Source organism: Equus quagga, chromosome 17 (genome assembly GCF_021613505.1).
Source record: "Equus quagga isolate Etosha38 chromosome 17, UCLA_HA_Equagga_1.0, whole genome shotgun sequence".
NCBI lineage: Eukaryota > Metazoa > Chordata > Mammalia > Perissodactyla > Equidae > Equus > Equus quagga.
In genome coordinates, this window is record NC_060283.1 from 55293585 (window position 1) to 55308658 (window position 15074).

The following is a 15074-nucleotide window of genomic DNA, read 5'->3' on the forward strand; positions in this document are numbered from 1 at the left end:
AAAGAAAACTATAGACCTATATCTCTGCTGAACAAGATGCAAAAACTCTCAACAAAATATTGGCAAATCAAATATAATAATGTATGAAAAGAATTATACACCATGACCAAGACGGATTTATTCCAGGTACACAAGACTGTTTCAACATTCAAAAATCAATTAATGTAATCCAGCACATCAACAGGCTAAAGCAGGAAAACCTCATGATCATACATGAACAGATGCAGATAAAAGCAACTGAAAAACTGCAATGCACATTCATGATAAAAACTCTCAGCAAACAGGAAGCAGGGGACTTTCTCAAATTGATAAAGAGTATCTATTAAAAAAATTTATAGCTAACAGCATACTTATTAGTGAGAAACTCGCAGCTTTCCCACTAAAATCAGGGACAAGGCAAGCATGTCATGTCTCACTACTCCTTTTCAATGTCACACTGGAAGTTCTTGCTAATGCAAGTAGACAAGAAAAATAAATAAAGTGTATGCATATTGAGAAAGAAGAAATAAAACTATCTCTGTCCACAAATGACTGATTACATAGAAATCTAGCAAGAATTGACCAAAAAACAAAATTGTTGGAACTAATAAGTGATTATAGCAAGATTGCAGGATACAAAATTAATGTACAAAAGTCAATCACTTTCTTATATAGCAGCAATGAAAAAGCAGAATTTGAAATTAAAAATACTACACTATTACATAAGCACCGCCAAAAACGGAAATATTTAGGTAAATCTAACAAAGCATGTACAAGATCTATATGAGAAAAACTACAAAACACTGATGAAGAAAATCAAAGAAGAACTAAATAAAAGGAGAGTTATTCCATGTTTGTGGTTAGGGTTTCTAAATACATCAAAATGTCAGTTCTTCCCAATTTGATCTATAGATTTAATGCAATGTCAATCAGAAATACAAGCAAGATATTTTTTGGTTATTTAAATGCTGATTCTGAAACTAGTATGAAGAGGCAAAAGACCCAGAATGGCCAACACAACACTGAAAAAAAAGAACAAAGTTAGAGGACTGACCCTGCCCAACTTCAACACTTACCATAAAGCTACAGTAATCAAGACAGTGTGGTATTCACAAAAGAACAGACAAACCAATGGAACAAAAAAGAGCCCCGAAATAGAACCACATAAATATAGTTAACCAATCTTTGACAAAGGAACAAAGGTAATACCATGGATCAAAGACAGTCTTTTCAACAAATGGTGCTGGAACGACTGGACGACCACGTGCAAAAAGAAATTAATCTAGACACAGACATTGCACCCTTCACAAAAATCAATTCAAAATGGATCACATACCTAAATGTAAAGTGCAAAACTAAAATTCCTAAAAGATAACGTAGGAGAAAACCTAAATCATGTTGAGCATGGTGATGCCTTTTCAGATACAACACCAAAGGCATGATCCATGAAAGAAATCATTGATAATTGGATTGCATTAAAATTAAAAACTTCTGGGGCCAGCCCCTTGGCCAAGTGGTTAAGTCCACGTGCTCTGCTTTGGCAGCCCAGGGTTCCACAGTTCGGATCCTGGGTGCAGACATGGCACTGCTCATCAAGCCATGCTGAGGTGGTGTCCCACATGCCACAACCAGAAGGACCTAGAACTAGAATATACAACTCTGTACTGGGGGCTTGGGGAGAAGGAGAAGAAGAAGAAGAAAAAAAAAGACAGCAAGATTGGCAACAGATGTTAGCTCAGGTGCCAATCTTTAAAAAAAAAAAAAAAATCAAAAACTTTTGCTTTGCAAAAGACAATGTGAGGAAAATGAGAAGGGAAGTCACAGACTGGGGGAAATATTTCCAAATCACACATCTGATAAAGGACTGTCCTCTAAAATATACAAAAAACTCTTAAAACTCAACAAAAAGAACCCAAACAACCCCACCAAAAAATGAACCAAAGAGATTAACAGACCCCCACAAAATAAGATATACAGATGGCAAATAAACACATGAAAAGATGCTCCACATCATATGTCATCAGGGAAATGCAAATTAAAACAACAATGAGATCTTACTACACACCAATTAGAATGGCCAAAATCCAGAACACTGACAACAACAAATGATGGTGAGGATATAGAGCAACAGGAACTCCCATTCTATGCTGGTGGAAATGCAATACGGTACAGCCACTTTGGAAGACATTTTGGCAGTTTCTACAAAACTAAACATACTCTTACCATGAAATCCAGAAATCATGCCCCTTGGTATTTACTCAAAAATCTGAAAACTTATGTCCACAGCAAAATTTTGACATGAATGTTTATAGCAGCTTTATTCACAATCGCCAAAACTTGGAAGCAACCAAGATGTCCTTCAGTAGGTGAATATGGATAAATAAACTGTGGTTACCTCCAGATAATGGAACATTATTCAGCACTGAAAAGAAATGAGCTATCAAGTCATGAAAAGACATGGAGAAACTTGAAGTGCGTATTACCAAGTGAAAGAAGCCAATCTGAAAAGGCTACATACTCTTTGATTACAGCTATATGACATTCTGGAAAAGGCAAAACTATAGAGACAGTAAAAAGATCAGTGGTTGCCAAGGGTTGGGAGAAAGGAGAGATGAATGTGTGGAGCACAGAGGATTTTTAGTGAAAATACTCTGCATGATACTATAATGATGGCTATATGTCATTATACATTTGTCCAACCTATAAAATGTAAACCATAGACTTTGGTGATTATGATGTGTCAATGTAGGTTCATGGATTGTAACAAAGACACCTCTCTGGTGGGGTATGTTGATAATGGGGGAGGTTATGCATGTGTGGGAGTAGAGGGTATATGGGAAATCTGTGTACCTTCCTCTCAATTTTGCTGTGAACCTAAAATTGCTCTTAGAAAGTCTTAAAAACATATTAGTATTAAAAACTTTCTTAGAGCCATTAATAAATGCCAAATTTTCTTAGTTAATAAGCTTATGACTTAATTTTCTCTCTTATGAGTAGATGTTACCTGAATATTAAATCTGGTGTTTTACTTACCTAACAGACTAGTAAGAGATAATTTATTAATTACATCATTAAGATAAACTATTAATTAAATTAAGAGATAACATTAATTATCCTTCCATTAAGATTTTTAAGTAGGAGAAAAATGATTAATTGAAAATAAAAGAGGAAAAGACACAAAACAAAAACGTTTGGTTTAACGAGGACACGGGCTCCTAAGAGATAGCTTGTCTAAGCCTATAAACACTTTTGAGTAAACTCAGAAGCTGTCACTAGATTCTTTTGGGTTTTTTTATTGATGTCACAATAGTTAAAAACATGGAATGCCTCATGAATTTGCATGTCATCCTTGCTCGGGGGCCATGCTAATCTTCTCTGTATCGTTCCAATTTTAGTATACGTGCAGCTGAAGTGAGCACTGTCACCAGATTCTTTAGTGTACATTTTACTACATCACAAAATACATGTAACACACTTTCCCAGGAATGGAACCCTGTCATCAGCTACTTATATACAAATATAGTACATTAAAGTACAAAGGAATTAGAGCTTGAAGTCCTCATTTATCATTTAGAAAGATCTAAAAGTCAAACAGTTTATGCAGGGTTAGTACTTATTTGATATTACACTTAAATAAACCTGCCTTGGTTTCCTATTGAAGGCATAGTGTTTAAATTTTTTAGGAGTATATTGCAAGGCTGGAACTTGACCAGTTTTGTAAGACAAAATCACTTTTGTGTCAAATTAGTCATGCGATAGTTATGACATGGAGAAACAGCAAAGTCCCTAAATACTTTATTTTATAAATCTTCCTATTTCAAAATGAGAATTTGAAAAATCCAAAATTCAAAATCTAGGAATACTGTAAAATAAAATTCATATTCAAGATATAATTTAAATGGAAAATAAAAATAAATACATTTTTATTGATAAACAACTGGGATTTATAAATATTCTACAGTGAAAAAAGCCAAATTAACTCAAGGGCTAATTTTCAAAACCGTGAGGAAATTTTCACATAATCTACTTAGATAAACTGGATTCAAAATAAACTACAAATTATTTCCAGGTAATTAATTCTAAAAGCTATTTTTTTCTCTTGTGATATTCTTATTTTTTATATCTTTTTTTATCTTCAAGTTGTAACAGTATCTGTATATATTATAAAAGCAATCAAAATTTGAATGCCTAAGGGAACAATTAAGTAAAAATTACTGCCTTTGCTCAAAGAAGATATAGTAAGGTAGAGAAATTCCAAAATCTAAATGATAGAATGCTGTTTGCAACATACTGTAATTTTAATGATTATCTAGGTTACAGTCAATTACAGAAAAAATTCCATTTTAGGACACTAAACTCCCATAACAAAGCACCTCGTAGTAACTGAGTTGGAACCTTATAGTTCTAACATATTGTGTGCTTGTACTTGTCAAACCAACATTATCTTTGAATGTCCTAACATGGCTCCAGAGAGTATAAAAACTGTTAAAGGAAGAAGCTGAGAGATAAAGCTGGAATGATATAGATGCACATACAATGGCACATACATCTAAATATTTGAAGAGCTTAGTAAAAAGCAGTAGTAGGCATTTCTATTTATCTTAGAGGGAAACACAAGCAGCAGAGAGGGGAGAGCAGACTCTATGGAATACAGCAGATGCCTGACATGCCACTCTAAATTGGACAGGGGTTGCTTCATGAACAGTGAATATATTGCCCTTGGAAATGACCATAATGAAAAGATGCTTCATTTGCTTGAAGTGATAAAATAGAGACTGATTCTCTATCTCTCATGAATGCTAAGAAAATACATTGCATACTCATACTTATCTCTTGCTGTGTTAACAAAACCCCGTAAAACTGACTTGCTTAGAACAACCAGGTACTATTACTGCTCATGTTTCTATGAGTTGACTGGGCTCAGGTGGGTAGTTCTCATGTGGTGTGACTCATGCAGTTACAATGAGTGTTTGGGGCTGGGGTCCACTAGCTCCATGTCCAAGATGGCTTATTTAATCACATGTCTGGTGTCTCAGAAGGTGTGGTTGAAACAGCTAATCAAGCCCCTTTCTCTCTTTCTCTATATGGTGAGCGTCCTCACAGCACAGTGGTCTCAGGATCATCAAGCCTGAGATGTTGTACATGGTGACTGATTTCCCCCAGGGAGAGTGTTCAAGAGACACTTTCAGAAATTGCAGTCCTTCTCATGACCTAGTCTCAGAAGTCAGGCATGATCAACTCAACTACATTCCCTTGGTCACACAGAGTTAACCCAGATCCCATGCAGGAGTGACTACACTAGGGTGTGAATACTGGGAAACATGGTTCTTTGAGGGATTTATCTTTGGTGACTATCTACTACATACACTTTGCATGTAATGTTTCCTAATTTTTACATAGGAAGAGACTGGCTAAAATAAATTATAAAACGTGACGTCCCTATGGTTCTTTGGGAAGATATGAATGAGATGGAAAAAAATATTTAGCTATCCCTCTGTATTTTCAGACACAGAGTTAAACATCAAAATTGTGGATATTTGAAGAATAATGAGACTGTGATAATAACAGAGCAGCTACTTGTATTTCTCCAGACCCGGGGCTTTCAATCAATCTGCCACAACTTTGACTACACTGTGAAGTATCCCAGAGACTTGACAATGTGGTTATCGGTAACCAAACATCATCATATGGGAAAGAAGTAAAACTGTGGGCTTGCGTTGTCATAGCCAAATATAATGATGGCGTAGTAGGTCCGTCATCCCGAGAGACGAGGCGTAGAGTGCCGCACGCTCCTGTGTGTTAATGCACCCTACCATCTGTGAAGCTCAGTACCAACTTAATCATTCTTTTAAGATCACTAAATTTCCCAGGAACTCTAATTATGTACTAATTTTCTGCTATAAGCACCCTAGTTTTAAAACTAATCTTTTAAAAACATACTTAAAATACAAGCAAAAAGAAATAATTTTGAATTGTATATGTCATTTTCTCTACAGTTATAAGAAAGTTATTAGATTTTATATAGGGCAATTTAAAATTAGGAAACATACATAAAAATACCTAATACAATGCCTAGCACATAGTAGGGTTCCTAAATATCTTAATTAGTATGTAGATACGTGCACATAAACACATATGCACGCATAAAAACCAACGATTTTTCTAGGAAGAAGAACTATTACTGGATTTTGTTATCTATTGTTAGAGCCATATTTTAATAACTTGATAATCCAAAAATCTTTGAAATAATACCTAATCTTATGGATACTACTAGAAATAAACGAATGCTTTGGTATAGTTTATGCCATGCATGAGCTTCTACAAATAACAGCATTTTCTCTAGAAGACACGTTCAGAAAATGCCGTAAGAATGGTAAGACTACTAACTTCTTGCTTTATGCTTCAGTAAAGCCATCTACAATCTTGTATCAACATTTTAATTAATAGCGTTATCAAAGATAACCCCAAAGATCTAATATTATAGATTTAAAAGATCCTCGTGTTATAGATATATAATGTGTGGGTCCAATACTATAAACCTAATACTCCAGATCTTTAAAAAATCAATTTAATAATGACTTTTAGAATTACCTTTCTAACTCATTTTGAGTGAGGATATTCATGATCTTTTTAATTTTCATTTTTTAATCTCTTCTTTGTGACACTATTGTTTACCTCTCCTTGAATCTATCTCTTCTTACATTTTCCTCCTATTCTTTTATATTTTATACCATACTGGTTCCTTTTTTTCTCCCCTACAATCTCATTGTGACATAGCATCAGTCTCAGACTTTAGCCTTGAGTCCTTCCCCAAAAAAGAATGAATCTTGAGGGGGGAGCCGGGGTAGAATAAACTAGTTGAAAGTAAAGAGCCAAAATAAAAAAAATTGAGAGTGGCAAAGACGACATTCTAAGTAACTCAGAGAAGTTAATGTGGGAAGTATGCTAGGAGTCATTGAGGGCCTACAGATAATACAACTTGATTCATAGAGGTTAAGTGAGGTGTTTAGAGTACCGATGTCTTATTTCTAAACTCAAGCGTTTTCTCTATAATATGGTGAAACTCTTCATTCTAAAAACAGGACATTTTAAATGTAAATTTTTTAGTAAATAAAATCCAACGCTTTGAATTATTTTGGCTCATAAAATTACCTCATAAATTACCTAAATGCAAATTATAAACATTAACATATAGTTAAATATAACACTGTGACACTTTATTAGCTTTCAAGTAGTATATACGATCTGATGTTCCAAAGTTAGCAATTTAGAATCAAGTGAAATAAGATGATCCTTTTTCCTGAGTATAAAAACAATGTGATCTAACGTATGAAATCCTTGAAACCAGACTCTCTCATCTTCCTTGTCATCCTTTATTCCTACCCACTACCCCCAACACGCATGTATTGAATAAATTTCCGATGAGAACAGATGAAAGAATTAAGTAAATGCATGAGCAGTTCATAAGCCTTTTCTTCTACTACTAAGCCCCTACTATCTGGTCCATGATAAGAAGTAGAAAAAATTTTGGAAAACAGAAAACTATTGAAAAAGGTGAGAAAATAGTATATATACTAATCCACTATTCTTTTGCCATTATCAGTTAAAAGAAGCTGAACTTAAGGCAAGTTCCCTTTTGATTACCTATAATTTTATTTCATCTTGTGCCTCCTCTTGTTTTCCAAATTTAAGCTCCTTTTTGACATTACTTCAACTTCTACAGTTCCTATACTAACCAGGTGAATATACTTCCCTAACTCATCTTTTGCTTTCTCTCATCCTTTGTAGGACAAATAAAACCAATCAAGTATTGGGTTTATCCACTGAGTATAAAATACTTAAATTTCCAAATAAAGCATTGAAATCTGTTTTGATTTTCCCCCATAGATTAAAAATGGATTACCATTTACTTGTATTCTCCCAAAAGACATATGAAATGGGAATCTTAATTGTTAACATTAAATACTGGACTTTTGATTGAAGCAATATACAAGACAACATACTCTGAAAGATTCTTCTAGTAAAAAATAACTAAAAACTAAATAAAACATAATTTTATTGCATTATTGCATTCAACAGAAGTGAAAGAAGGCAAAAATAAGGGAAAATAGCTGAACTAACACATAGCTATAGGCAGCAAGCTGCAAACACATGCAAAAGACAGGCTGCTGTGATGGCAAATGCCAAGACGAGCATTGCAATCTGGAGACTGGCTTTAGGCCAGCCATATGATAGGGAAGCAGAATCTCAGAAACACTGCAAGAAATAAAAAGTGTACATGCAAACAATAAGGAACTATCAATAATTATCAAGGATAGCCTTAAAAGAACAAAATGTAGACTTCAGAAGTAAAAGACAAAATTCTTCATATATAGAAACACAAAAGATGGATTAAAAAACAAGATATGACATATATAAAGAGAAAATTGGAAGATAAGAATAAAGAAATTTCTGAGAATGCAGCACAAGGAGAAAAGAATATAAAAAATTTGAAAAAGAGGTTAAGAAATATGGAAGATAGGAAAAGAAAGCGTAACCTACATCTAATTGCAGCCCTAGAAGGAACAGATTTTTTTAATGGATAAAAGATAATATTTACAGAAGTAAAGAGTGGGAATTTTGAGAAATGACAAAAAACATCCTATCCAAATACAGGAAGCATAATATATTTCACAGGATAAATGAAAAAATATTATACCTACTTTGGTGAAATTTCAGGACAAAAAGACAATGATGAAATCATAAAAGTAGTAAGAAAAATGAAATTGATAAACCTAAACAGTGTCTTTATAAACTGCCTTCATAGAATAACAATAATAATGTCTATTATGTTAAAAACAGAACTAAATACCAGACAATAAATATATGTGAATTGGGAGTGTTTTGTTCAGAGTTAAAAAGTTTGCAGATGTTTGTATATGCAACTAATTAATTTAGATTGTATTGCATGTGCATGCTAAATTTTTAAAGGTAAACACTAAAAGAAGAGAAACAGAAAAAATGTGGTGAAAAAAAGTCAATGTATTTTAAAGCAAAAAAAGATAGCATATAAAGACAAGATAAATATAAAGCAAAATATAAGATAGTAGAAATAAGTCCCAATATATCAATAATCACAATAAAACACTTAAATAAATGTAAATGGAGAAAATCACCAGATAAATAAAAGAGATTGCCAGCTATATGCTGTTTACTAGAGACAACAACTAAAACTATCACAGAAATCTTGAAAATAAAGGTATGAAAGGATGCACCAGGCAAATACTAATTAAAGATGAGGTAGCTATATAACAGAAGGGAAAATAGCCCACGAGACAAAGCACTACTAGAAACCGAAAAGGATGAGGTAAAGGAAAAAATGTGTAGAATAAAGATCAATGAAAGGGGCAGCCTTTTACAGAGGATTTCTTTATATTTCACTTTCAAAACAAAGACTAGAGGGGCTGGCCCCGTGGCCTAGTGGTTAAGTTCGCGCGCTCCGCTGCAGGCGGCCCAGTGTTTCGTTGGTTCGAATCCTGGGCGTGGACATGGCACTGCTCATCAAACCACGCTGAGGCAGCGTCCCACATGCCACAACTAGAAGGACCCACAACGAAGAATATACAACTATGTACCGGGGGGCTTTGGGGAGAAAAAGGAAAAAAAATAAAATCTTAAAAAAAAAAAAAAAAACAAAGACTAGAACAAACACTTGTTTGTAATCTTTCACAACGATGCCAATTCTTGAGTGTTATCCTAAGGAAATAATCAGAGATATGAACAGAGCTTTTATGTATAAGGATTGACCTCATGGGATAATTTGAAACAGTGAAACAATAAAAATAACCAAAATGAGTAGATATAGGGAGATAAAATGCATTATGAAATACACAAATACTGAAGCACTATAGGGACGTCAAATCTAGTCTTTCTAAAGAATGTATATTATCATGAGAAATGTTTATGAGAAGTTAAGTGAAAAATAAATGCACAAAACTGTATATAAAAATGTAAAAATATATTAGCATTTTTACTTGAAAGAACTGTATATGAAATGTCATTTCAATTTCATTTGCTTACACATATAATTTATATATGTGTATAAATATATATATATATAAATAGTGTTAGGAAATAAAAAGATAGCATTGGTTTTTAAAGTTTATTTAAAATTTGAAAAACATTTTTAAAAGTAAAAAAAGATTACTAAAAAATGGAGTTTCAATTCATCCAGTTGATATAACAATTCTAAACTTATAAACATTTAATAACTTAAAAATGGGTGAAGCCCAAATTGATGAATTTGTAAGAAAAGATTGAAAATTCATCAACTTACTCGAGTTGACAAAAATATAATACAGAAGATGTGAATTACACAAAAATCAAATTGTATTGAATATGTATATAGAAATCTGAACCCCTAAATTAGAAAATACACAGTCTTCTCAAGTATGCAAATTTACAAAAATGGACCATATACTAGTTGATAAAGTACTTATATTATTAGGATAAAAGGTAAGCTACTAAAGCAAAAAGACCTCAAAAAGGATGGCTTGAAACAAATTGAAAATAATCTTCTCACAAGTAACTCTCTCAAGGTGAGTGATCAAAGTTGATGCACAGTTGGATTAGGACTCCTTCCCTTGTTTGTTCATCCATTTAGGACATTGTCCTGGTCTGTATGGTCAAAGATGGGTTACAGGCACATCCTTCTTCCATATAAAATGAAAGGAAATGAGTAGAAAGCACTTCAAGGCCCATGCTCCATTAAGAAACAGACATGGAAGTGGCACTGTATCAGTTAGTCATAAAATAAGCAACCACAGTATCTTAGTAGTCTACAAGAAGAAGCAAGAAGCATTTATCTGACTCATGCTTTGTGGGTCAGTGGGAGGTGAGTTGATATGGACTGGGCCCAGTATGGCAGCACTGATCCTCATGTCTTTCATTGGACCAGAGAGACATACTTTTCTCATGTCCATGCAGAGGTGCAAGACAACAACCCCAAATGTGCAAGCACATCTCAATCTTCTGTTGTGTCAAATTTCTTAAGCTATCATTGGCCAAAACAAGTACATGACAAAGGTCTCTGTCAATGATCAAGGAACTAGCATAATTCCAGCAGACACCAAGTAAGTGCATATTCCCCTGGCAAAATTTAATGTCATGGTCACATCTAGGTATAAAGGAGGCTGAGAGATACAGTGTCTAACTATATGTCTAGCTATATTGTGAAAACTGTAGAATAAAGAAGATACATTTTGGTGAAGAATTAGAAATCTCTGCCATAGCAACTCCCAACATTTTTCAAGAATTGGTTTCATAGAGACCATGTGCTCTGACTGGTTTATTTCAACTAGAAATATACAACAACAACAAAAAAGATAACCCAAAACCCATGGATATTTAAAATTGAAAATATCCTCTACATAAACTATGGGACAAAGACAAGATCATAATGGAAATCCTAAAATAGTTAAAACTCAAGAAAAATTAAAATGTTATACAGAAACACCTGCAGGATGTAGTTAAAGTATATTTAACTGCATATACTATATGGGGATTTTATAATATAAAATACTTAGAAGAGCAGCAAGGCCAAAAATTAATGAGCTATGTATCCAACAAAAGAAGTAAAGAATAAACCCAAAGAGTGTAAACAGAAGGAGATCATAACAATGAAAGCACAAAGTAATAAAAGAAAAAATGACATATAATGGAGGATCATAAAACTCAAAGTTGGCTCTTCAAAAATACCAATAAGATTAACCTATTTCCAGGAAGACAGAAAAGAGATTAGGGAAGTGGGCGTGAAGAGGGAACTGTAAGAAGGGATGGGGAGAAACAGATGTCACAAATAAAAAGAGAATATAATTATGGATCCATTAGAGATTTAAAAGAAAAAACATGACAAATACCTTTATGCTGGTAAATTTGAAACTTAGACAAAGTGATTATATGCGTGTAAATATATTACTTTATAACTTACCAAAATTGATTCAAGAAGAAATAATCTCTACAGTTCTATTACATTAAAAAAATCTGAATCAATAGTATAAAATCTTCCTATAAATACATACCAGCTCCTGTTAGTTTTAAATGTGACGTCTATGGTACATTTAAGGAACAGTCTTCCTAACATAAAAATCCTTCCGAAGAAGAAATAAAAAGCGACTAGTCCCCAATTCATGCAATTATGATAAGATTATAAAATGACAGGGACTAAAAAGAGAAATTAAAGGCTAATTTATTCATAAAATAGAAGTAAGTATCATAAGAAAAAGCAGTGAATTAGATTCAGAGTTGTATAAATGAGATACATGATGAAAAATTTAGTTTTAGCCCAAGAATAGAAAAAAATGTTTACATTAGAAAATCCAGTGTAATTTACCACATTAAAATATTAATGGAGAAAATCATCTCAGAAACAGAAAATTCAATATTCATTGTTCATAGATGATATTATTTACAAGAAAAATACAAAAAGAAATACAAACTATTAAAATAGAGAGTTTAGCAAAGTCATTGTATTTAAGATCAACTTAGAGTAACCAGTTTCATATCTATATAACAGTAACTAACAGAACACTTGTTTTTCATTTATGCATTAATTTACACACAAATTATTTATGGCATACTTAATCTTTGTCAGTCATGTTTTTGGTACTAAGAATATAGCAATGAATAAAACAGACAAATATCCCTGCTCTCATGGAGCTTACATTCTAGTGGGGAAGAGACAAAACAGGCAATTTAATAAGTTCAACACGGATGTGTAGGAGAAAGATACATAAGACATGTAAAGAAAAAAACAAAGCAGGCAAGAGGCCCAGGAGGATCAGAGACTGAGGGGTAGCATTAAAACTTAGGTTGAGTGGCTATGGAAGGCATCTCTCAAAGGAGACATTTGAGTAAAGCTTTAAAGGAAGGGAGGGGATGAGCCATTAGGATATCTGTAGGAAGACAAGTCAGGCAAAGAAAATGTCAAGTGCAGCAGCCTGGAGGTAGGGCCACGCCCAAAGTGTTCAACAAACAGGTAGGAGGCTAACATGGTTCCAGCTGAGTAAAAGATTGGAGAGTAGTGGGGCGGCCCAGTGGCGTAGTGGTTAAGTTCACATGCTCTGCTTCAGCAGCCCAGGGTTTGCAGGTCAGGATCCTAGGTGCAGACCTACACATTGCTCATCAATCCATGCTGTGGCAGTGTCCCACATACAAAATAGAGGAAGATAGGCACAGATGTTAACTCAGGGACAATCTTCCTCAAGCAAAAAGAAGAAGACTGACAATAGATGTTAGCTCGGGGCCAATCTTCTCACCAAAAATAAAAGATGGGGGAGTAGCAAGAGATTAGGTCAGAGAGGTAAAAATGGGCCAGATCATGTAGGGCCTCAGAGGCCATGACTTTCCTTGTAACTCTGAGAAAGATAGGAAACCACTGCAAAGTTTTCAACCGAGAAGTGTGATGGACAGACATGTTTTACGAGGATCACTCTGGCTGCTGTGTTCAAAGGAGACTGAAGGAAAACAAAGACACAAGCAGAAAGACTGGTTAGGAGGCTATTGCAATAATCTAAGCTACAGATGGTGGGAAAAACAAACAAGAAGCAACAATGCTGGTGGTAAGAAAAGATAGAAGTATGGACATTTTTCTTTTTTTTTTAAAGATTTTATTTTTTCTCCCAAAGCCCCCCAGTACATAGTTGTGTCTTTTTAGTTGTGGGTCCCTCTAGTTGTGGCACGTGGGATGCCGCCCCAACGTGGCCCAGTGAGCGGTGCCATGTCCGCGCCCAGGATTCAAACCAGCGAAATCCTGGGCTGCCAAAATGGAGCACGCAAACTTAACCACTTGGCCACAGGACGGCCCCAAGGGATATTTTTCAAAGATAAAACCAAAATAAATTCTTTTTGCATCTCATGTGAAATGTGTAGGTGAGAAATGACTCAAAGATAACTCCAGAGTTTTATGGCTAAATAATAGGAAGGATGGAGTCTCCATCAATTCAAATGGAGAAAACTGTAGGAGAGAGAGCTTTAGTGGGGAATCCATATACAACTGCAGGGGTCAAGCATGCAGTTGGATAAATGAAACTAGAGTTTGGGGAAGAGATCTCAGTTGAAGAAGCAAATTCAGGAGTTATTAACATATAGGTAATTGACAGTCCTAAGACTGGATGAGATCACCTAGGGAATGACGACGGGAGAAAGAAGAGTCCCCAGAACTGAGCTCTGCAACATCTCAACACGAAGAAGTTGGAGAGATAAAGAGCAAACAAAGGAAATGAAAAATAATGGCAGTTATTGGCAATAACAAGGCCTACGAACTGACCAGACCATGAATGGCTGAGAAGGATGGAGAACAGGATCACTAAAGGAGAAGCTGTTGAGGAACAAACCAAAAGTCCAGAGTGTTAGAAGGATCATCTGTGTGACTATTTAAATAACAAAGAATTATGGCAGGAATCAATTTTAAGAAGGTGACAATGTCACAGGGATTAATTTTCTAAGTTTACCAAAAAATTACCTGAGAAGAAATGTCTGTAATACAAAGTTGCAGTGAGTAGGATAATCAGATGCTATAAGATTCAAGACAGAGTGCATTCATGAAGGAGGGCAGGAGAAGGGACAGAAAACAGCAATGAGAAGCAAAGGGGACATTTCAGGTTCAATGCTATGGTCGGGTGGGAAGTAGAGGGAACAGTTACCCTGAAGAGTGCTGTAGGACATGGTGTGCTGGAGTGTCTCAGGATATCACCTCCCAACTTCACATTTAGTGAAGTAAGACAGCAGCTTGAATGGTTATGGTGTGAGAATTTATAACACAGAAACTGGAAAACACAACAAATCAAGGCTTACCTCCCCACTAATAGCTGATTGCTAAACATTTACCAGACCCCTACTAGCTGCAGGAGGAAGCATAACTAGGGAAAAGCTAGATTTCCACTAGCAGAGAAGTTGAAGGGAACATTCACAGAAGTTGAAAACACAGAAGATCTTGATGATCAATGATCTTGAGTGCCAGAGAATCAGAGAAAAAGTCTGGGGAGTCAGGAAAGTGAAAGGAGGGATTGGATCAGAAAAAGTTATATAAGGAATCTTACGGGTGCCGGCCCCATGGC

At 34.7% G+C, this 15074-nt stretch overlaps 1 protein-coding gene and 1 non-coding gene across 2 annotated transcripts in view; both read right to left on the reverse strand.

Annotated features, from left to right (window-relative positions):
* The window catches only part of SPAG16 (sperm associated antigen 16), an 891247-nt gene that overhangs the window by 802619 nt on the left and 73554 nt on the right, over positions 1–15074 (reverse strand). The window lies entirely within an intron of this gene.
* Positions 3292–3398, reverse strand: LOC124229689 (U6 spliceosomal RNA). Its single transcript, XR_006885950.1, has one exon. It is a non-coding gene; the product is annotated as a U6 spliceosomal RNA (small nuclear RNA).